We start from the raw sequence: 8,570 nt of genomic DNA on the forward strand, positions 1-8,570 counted from the left end.
CATGTGTGTGTGTACACGTACGTGTGTCCTTGTGTGTATATTATTCACCAGGAAAGTAAAATGTGGAAATCAGTGGTACTGAAAAGATCAGGAAATGAAAAGAACACCAAATTAGGTATCATTTTTGCAATATATTTCTGATCAGAAGAGGAAGACTAATTTTTGGCTGAGTGTGAAACAATAAAGCAAAAGAAAGTAATTCTACCCTGCGTTCAACCCAGTAAGACATCTCTGCGGAAAGAGGGCCTGCATTCAGTGCTGCGAAACCCAGCACTCGAAAACGTTGGTGAATTCAGGAGCGTTCAGGGAATAGAAGAATTGCCTATGGCTTTGGAAGTAAATTGTTTACCGAAGAGGGGGGCATAAAGAGCCCTGTGATTGACTCCTCTGCAGATCACAGCAGGGCAGACAGGTTTAGCACGAGCCCGCCGCTGCAGCTGGCACCTTTGCAAGGGTCAGCTGCAGCCCCACACGGGTTCAGCACGCAGCGTGGTGGCCGTGCACGGCCCGAGGGGCACAGATACCTACAAGGTAAGAAAAAGAATTAGGTGATTAGGTGATGGGGATAGGAAGTAGCTCACAGTCGCCTTGCAAACTAAGAAATGGCAAAATGTGTGGAGATATCTGTTGTATGACTGGGCGAGACAGGAGGAAGAGCAATGGGAGGGGGTGATAGGGGGCAAACAAGAAGGCGAGGTCTGCCATGGGCTGCTGAGGTACACCCAGGGTATTTTTGGGTGGATAAGCACAGCTAAGGTCAGCCTGGCCCTGAGAATCAGGGAGACATAACCAGAGCCCAGGAAAACCGCGCTCTGACAAAAGGGCTCCAAGCCTTTCACGATGTGCACAGTAAAAAATTTATACTTGAGAGTATTTTCACACTATTCTTTCTGTAAATGGAAGAGTTTCCTGATCTTTCTTTTTTTCCCCTCTTACATTATTACTGCCTTTAGCACTCTTTTTGGCACCAGCAGTTGCTTCAAAGAGGATTTTTTAAGGTTTGTTTTCTGTTTTGGTAGAAACCATGCATCCGTTCTGAAATATGAGAAAGGAGCTAGGACTGGGGACTGGACGTGTTAATAAGTATTGGTCTGTGTAATATCTATGCGTCTGAGAGTTTGTTTTTTGCAGACTGGGATAGATTTATTTTGGGGGACTGATGCTTAGAAAAACCCTTTCATCTCCTAAACTCTCAGAGACCCTTACTTGCCAGTCCTTGTTAGTCTGGCATGATTATCACTATGTTTAGTTTGACTTTTAGAGTTTATCTATGGGAATGTAATAGAGAAAAGATGTTTCATGGTCAAAATTCAGATATCTAGTGGTGTACCCGTATTTGCAATTCAGTGTTGTTCAATTTTCTTTCAACTGGTTGCCTTAAGCTGGCATTCCCCTGCAAATTACAGTGGATTCACTTCTTCAAAATGTAGTACATGAATAGAAAAGCTTTATGCTAGGATTTCCAGCCTTTCCACAGCTGTACAATGACAAAAAGAAACCTTCATTATAAAATACTGCCAAATGACCTCACTCTTTCATTTAGTCAAAAGGACTAAAAATTTATTTATGTATTTTTCAACATCAGAGACTGATATTATACCCTCATTTCTTTAGTAGAGAACACTCAGGAAGATATGATACAGCATAAAAGTTAAGGTGAAGTACAATGTACAGTCTGCAAAGGGAAAAGTAACTTTTGGGAACATAAATTTCCCTAGGTTTCAGTGAGATAAAATAGTCTTCTGAAAAATTGACTAGCATGTTTTGGCTGTGAGCACCAGAAAAATACCACAAATAAAATATTTGCATAGCTTATAAAACACTCAAGTTGAATATTAAAAGCATCTGTTTTCAAGGAATACACTGTAATTAAAAGGACCTGAAGTGAATCAGAAGTTCAGATTCCCCAAACATTAAGCATGTCATAAACAAGTCAATTGATTGGTTCAATATATAATGTAATGAATGGATGGACTGCTACATTACAAGGCAATCATTCTCTCCCGGGGCTCTGCGCCTCACATAAACCACATCAGTAAAGCAGAAATGGTTCACTGGCTTAGCCTACCCTCCAAGATTGCATTAAGCTAGATTACTACTGTAGCATGATATGGAGGATTATTCTGTCTTTCTCTATGTGGATTTGTGTGTGAGCATGTATGGGTTCTGAAGCTTTACATATTTCAGTCCTGAGGAGGAGCCAATATAGGAAATAAAGATCTACCTCCTACAGGCATTATTTACCACCAGTATGGGAGATAATCTGGTGTACGGGACAGCAGAAAAAAAAAGAATAAAAATAAGAAAAAAGGCAAAAAATGGTAGCGTAAGGATATTACAATACTGTGAGGGAACTGGATGGGTACTTTGGGATGTAGCCTGAATCCCTGCTGTTCTGTGAAGGAGCTCCAAAACTCAGTGAAAACCATCCTTAGAAATTTTTCTTGCGGCTCTGAGACCAACAACTCTTGAGGACTTCATGAGAAGCAGAACTGTCAAATGATAATGGCAATGCAAAGTGTTTTGTCATTACAGCACCTGCTACCTGCGGGTCTTCTCTGGATACCTGATGTCTAACGTACACTGCTGCCAGGCATGCTTTGCAGAAGGAAATTACAGCCTTTTTCCTCACCTGTGAAAAGTAACCACATTGATACTCAACGTAGTTTCACATGCATCTGGTCTGAAAAGGGAGTTGTGCTCTTCTGGGAAATCTCCCTCGTTGTGAAGAAACAGCAGTTCTGGAAGCAGTTCGGGCTTTTGTGAGGATTTTAGAACAATCTTTAAAAGGACGGTTCCTTAACAGCGCACACAAAACCAAACATAGTTTCAAGCGTGCATCAATTTCTTGTGTGCAAATTCATTGGCGTCTGTAAGTCACCCTGACACTTCTGAGACCAACTTCTTCCACCTTAAGCTTTTCTCCTCACTCAGCTTTAAGACTTGTTGGTACTGATGCTTGCAAGTGCACTTGAAGGACATGAATCAAAAAGATTGCATGAGAGCAACATACATCCCATTTAGGTTAGTCTAAACCCATGTTGGCAGGCCTGCCAGAACACCAGCCTCACCTGAATCCTGGGCACCCCTCAGTCCAAGCAGAAACATTCATTCTCTAGATTATAATCACACCGTGACTCAGACAGGCTCTCTTGCAAAACTAATGCAAAGCCTCAATTCATTTTGAAGGGATCTGCCCTCAATTTGTTCATCACAGCAATCTGAGCATTCGCACAGTGAGAACGTGGCATTGCTGCTTTTATACATGCTGCGAAATGTAATGGGGAAAGGGCTAGCTTTTGCAATCGCCATGTTCCTAGGCCTGGTCCCGGCTGCAGCCATTTTAGCAAAGCAGTGGAAAAGCAACCATTTTGCAGAAAACTGTTTTCTGTGGCAACAGAGCGATAGAGGAAAATTTCATTCTTGCTTTGATTTGGAGTTAAAGAAACAAAAGCATATTAAACGATTCAGGCAGCTCAAAGTGCAAATATAGAGGGTCTTTATTTTTCAGTAAATTTCTTTTATTTCGGAAAGAGCCATCAGATGTTAGTGTGCTAAGACAGAAGCTAATTCTAAAATCTGTTTAAATTGTTAAACTTATGTTAAACTTGAAGGGATTCTGCTTCACACTGAACTCATCCTGCCAGTATCACAGTTTTTATACTACACTTCTAAACGGTTGTTACCAGCTGTGAGATTATAATGAGTCCATAGTGATTATAGAGCCTGATCCAACTTCTCATTGAACTTAGTGGCAATCTTCTCGTTGACTTCAAAGGCAGTTGGACCAAGCTCTAAGTTAGGACTTCAAAATGTCAAGTCCTGTGAAAATTCCTTTGTACAAGCCAATGATAAATGCAAATGCAGATAATGCACCAAAGAAATATTAAAGTTGAAGACTTAAACCCCCCAAAAGCAAGAGAACTGTAAATTAATCCTATCATAGCAAATTATCCCAGCCCTCCTGGGTGGTACTTGTAGGCTATATTGCAGTCGCTTGCATTTTTTTTATTGAAATTTTAATTGTATTTCTTTTTTTCCTATTTTCCCTGATATTAAACAATATATTAATTGGCTGCTGAGCAGAGCTTTTGATCTGGCTGACCTTTGGAGCATTCCGATGTGTAATGATAGCAACCCGCCCCAGCCCAAGCAAGATGCGCCTGAAATTCTAATGACAACTTTGAACTCCTTCTCCCTGAGCTTCTTTGATGGCGTTAGCTTGACTGCCAAAGGGAACAAAGCCTTTTTCATGACACACTATTCCCTGCAGAAGCAATGGAGGAAAAGATTGTTCTTGAAACTGGAGTCTAATTTGATGAGCAAGTATTTATTCCAGAAATTACTTTGAGAAATAGATGACTACTGCAAATGTGTTGGGACAGTCAAGGGATGGGATGGTTTAGAGTCTGCAGCTGTCCTGCAGCAAAACTGGGACTTTTTGTTAAATACAGGGCACTACACCTGCTGGAGAAAGGCTATGACATGATATGGCCAATCACTTGACACTTGCCCTTCCAAGCATGCAAGACCATCCTACTATCTACAGCCACCTACACACCACCCACATAAGCTTCCTGCACCTCAGTTCTCCATCTATAAAATGTAAGAACAGCACGGCACTACTTCTCAGGAGGCCTATGAGATTGATGACTTCGAATGTTATAAGTACCCTGATACTGTGTTTAACAGTATTATTAAATAGCAGTATTAAATAGCATTAGTAGCCAGGATAGATTAGAGGCTGGTGATTCTGGAGAAGAGAGCACAGCATCCCAGTCTGTCTTAATGCGCTAGAGGAAGGGAAAGGGTCTTGTCCTAATGTTCGTTCTTAGTTAAAAATCTGTTCTTGTGGTATATATCAGCACAGTATGTGCCATTGATAAATAATTTTTCTTGGCAGTGAACCAAAATGTTCAAACTTTTCAGGTCTCTCCATCTGATGTAAGTATTTCAACAGGCTAGAAATACATGCTGTTAGAAGGGCATACATGACAGGACATATTAGCAATTCATCTGCAAATTATTTGATTTCATCTGAACCCTGTTCTGATTAACCAGGGAGAAAAGCATTGCATTAGTTAGAACATTGCTTGAGACTGGGCAGAGAACTGTATCAGATAAAATCCTCTCATGCCTTTTCTTTTTGTTCCTTACCAGCTCTTTCTAAAGAATATTAGCAACTATATTGGTATATTATGTTCTCCTGACTCTTTTTATACTTAACAGTGTGCTAAACAGTGTTACAAATAAATCAAAGGCTAACAGATTTCTACCTTTTAACAATAACAAGTTACACTTGTCTTCTACTGCTTTCTGAAATCTACATCAATTGACATCATCTTTTTGTCAGTATAAAAGGCTTTCTGTCCTCCTTCTCTGTTTGATATCCTTAAGCTATTATTATTATTTGTTTGTATTACAGTAGCCATCAAGCCCCAGTCAAAATTAAGACCCACCATAATATGCACTGAACATAGCACAGTATCAAACACTCCTTTTCTCTAGAAGTTTATACGATAGTAACCAGAAGAAATATTGTAAAATAATCCCTATTTTAAAAGTAGGATAGTAAAGTGTAGGTCTTTAATGATACTTAGGTATTTAATTCTCTTTGTAAAAGGAAGCTGTATTGAATGCTGGGGTCCACAGGCTTTCATTTGTGTGCCACAGATTGTGAATACATGGCACAGATACAACCCAGAGTAGTTGTTGGGTACTGCTTGGAAGTATTTCAGATACAATGATTAATATGTATACTGCAGCCTAGTAATTTCTGATTTAATGCAATCCTTTGGTCTGTTTTGAACAATGACACACTCAGTGAAAAGCCTTTTTCCTGTTCTGTCTGAAAAGCAGCTGGATTTCAGTGGTTTTCAAATACCTTCAAGAAACTGGGCTGCGACGTTTCAGCATTTCACGGTAAGTCAGCAGTTAGACTGGACGTGAACCTAGATCGTCTGTCCTGGTGACAGAAGCATCTTCTTAAATATTTTCCTGACAAACCTTGTCTATTTAACTGACTCAAGGTAATTCTTTACAAAAGATCAAATTCTGTCTATGGTGGATGACTAAAAGCTGTCACTCAAGCATTCAGAAACCTGCACATCTCCTTCATCTTGGAGGTACGCTATTTTATTACTGCTTTTGCTTAGGAATCCCAGTTGCTGCTGGGCATTTGTGCCGTTCAGCTGTTACAGAGTTAGGGTAGAAGACAGAGGAGCATGCAAGAGCCAAGGTTTAGGGGCATGGGGCACAAGAACAGGGGCGTAAGGTTATGGAATAACAATGTCAGCCATCTGGCAGCTATAAAGCACACAAAGTACCTTTCTGCTGAGGAAAGCTACAGTGACACGGGAACAGATGTCACTTATACATATCGTGGTGCATCGAGTGGTCAACTGCTATTGCTAAAGGGCAAGCGTTGAGTGAGGAGTAGCTAGTTGCGCTTACGCATCAGAATTTTTTATTTCCTATATCATTGCCTTTGATTAATTACCATTCACTTTGCAGAACCTGCATGTGATTTGGATGGAGAGAAACAAGTTTCTCAGATCTCACATATGAAGCTCACATGATAAATTCTCCTCCAGCTCTGTCTGACAGGAGCTTCAAATCTAATGAGACCTTTCTGAGATTTCATTGGCAGCTACTTAAACTCAGAAGGCAAGGGAAAAGAAGTGGTGAAAGCAGGCTAATGTGGAAACTTGATAGAGACATTTCAGAACTGTAGTGGCGTATCACTCTCCATCCTTAACATTTCCCACAGTGGAGATGAAAGGAGCTTGTGCGAACGTCTGTCAGACAGAAGAAGTTGATATGGTGTACATCATAACTCTGCCCTGCAAAGCACGGCCATGCAGAAGGTACGTGACCAAACAGATGAGAATTTTTGAAGGGGAATGAGCAGGCAGGAGTGAAATGTGTCCAAAGCCTGCTCCTTGCAGCTGGACCTTGGAAATGGGCACCGGGAAGCAAAATGTGCCTTTACACTAACTCACCAACCTGTTGAGTCACAGTGCAAGAGGAGCTGAAGGGCAGCATAGAGCATCCTGGCTACCACACAGCTCCGTCAGCCCCATCAGGAGTCCTGAAAACCTTTCAGGATGAGTGCTGGGGCATCCATGTGTGTAGGCTTTGCTGGATGCTACTGCAGGTTTTCAGATGACCTGTTAGCAGGACACTCATCCCTCAGCCGTAATAAAGCAAATGATTGCCTCCTTTCTGTTTTATTTTGTTTTGTGGCACACAACACACTATTTAATTCTCTAATGAAACATATGACAACATTATAACACTGTTAATATAATATGCAAGGCATAAGCAGGCCGGTCCTTTACTGTGTAACCACTCAAGAACATTGCTAGTGTGCTTCAAATTTTCCCTTTACAATCAGCAGGAACCTTTGCCTAAAATCTTGTTTTATACAGGAGAGTAACACAGAACAAAGAAATAGAGCAAAGAAATATGTCTGAAACCAAGATTAACTACCAATGCCTTGTAGATTAGACATGGGCCTAAGATCTTGGAGGTTGGTCTTCAGCTCCTGCAAGCTTCCTGGAGACCTCCAGAAAGTCTCCATTGTTTATATGATTTTATCCCTTTAAGTGAAATGCAATGACAGTATTGTCATCATCTTTTGTCTTGGCTGGTTCAGCTGTGAACTTTTTGGACGCATTGCCTCTTATTTCAAGCTAGTACAGTAGGACTCCGATGTTCATTGATGCTTCTTTGAACCTCTATAGCTTTATCATTTTCTAGCTTTTACCAGGATCCTTATTCAATGTGAACCTTAGCTCACACATAAACTCCTGTCATTCTTTCAGTGTTTCCTAAATGTGTTGAATAGCATTTTCATTATTTTTTAAGACCGTGAATTTTGTACCAGCATTCAATTTTCTGAAGGTCATAAAAGAATCAAAGCTGATCTAAAATATCAGCATAAATTATCCTGGATCTGCATTTCCTTGAACTGTGTTTTGAGCAGAGCTAAGTAAATGTGATCATTTAATGTTCAATGTACTAGTTTTTCTCATCACAGTTACTTAGCTCATATCTGGTAAAGAAATAATAAGAGATGGGCTACAGCTACCTAATTTATGGACACATAATGATAAATAAAAACTATTGACAATAGAAATCAGGTTGGAAAAAGACTGTTGCTCTTCCAAAGAAAGGATGTGCACTTTCAGATTCTTTCAGATATTTAAACTGCACTTTCTCCAGCCCCTGACCCACTTTCAAGGAGTTTTTAAAAAAATTGTTAGAGGAAATAAAAATGTGTTTTTCATGGGATTTGACAGTGTTATGTCCAGTACAAGGTAAAGGAAAAATGTCTGCTATCTGCTTGAACATTTTTCCTGCCGTGTCAGTCTGATGAGAAAAACCGTGTCCTGAAGACAAAAAGAATAGGGGGTTAAGAACAACACAAGAGATTGATTAACCCTGTGTTGTTATCTAGCAAGTGTCAATAACAAAATGCTACTAGGCTCCTGCATTGTTTCCTTCTAAATTTCCAGTCTCACACCTGTCACATCTCAAGATAACTATCCATCACAGAGTCAAAGTGG

At 40.2% G+C, this 8,570-nt stretch overlaps 1 long non-coding RNA gene across 1 annotated transcript; it reads left to right on the forward strand.

Moving 5' to 3' along the window:
- Positions 1–406: 406 nt before the first annotated feature.
- Positions 407–7,239, forward strand: LOC142050432 (uncharacterized). The gene is made up of 3 exons (XR_012658035.1): positions 407–531; positions 5,857–6,125; positions 6,514–7,239. It is a non-coding gene; the product is annotated as an uncharacterized LOC142050432 (long non-coding RNA).
- The last annotated feature ends 1,331 nt before the right edge of the window (positions 7,240–8,570 follow it).

The sequence above is a fragment of the Phalacrocorax aristotelis genome, chromosome Z (assembly GCF_949628215.1).
Source record: "Phalacrocorax aristotelis chromosome Z, bGulAri2.1, whole genome shotgun sequence".
NCBI classification, from domain to species: domain Eukaryota; kingdom Metazoa; phylum Chordata; class Aves; order Suliformes; family Phalacrocoracidae; genus Phalacrocorax; species Phalacrocorax aristotelis.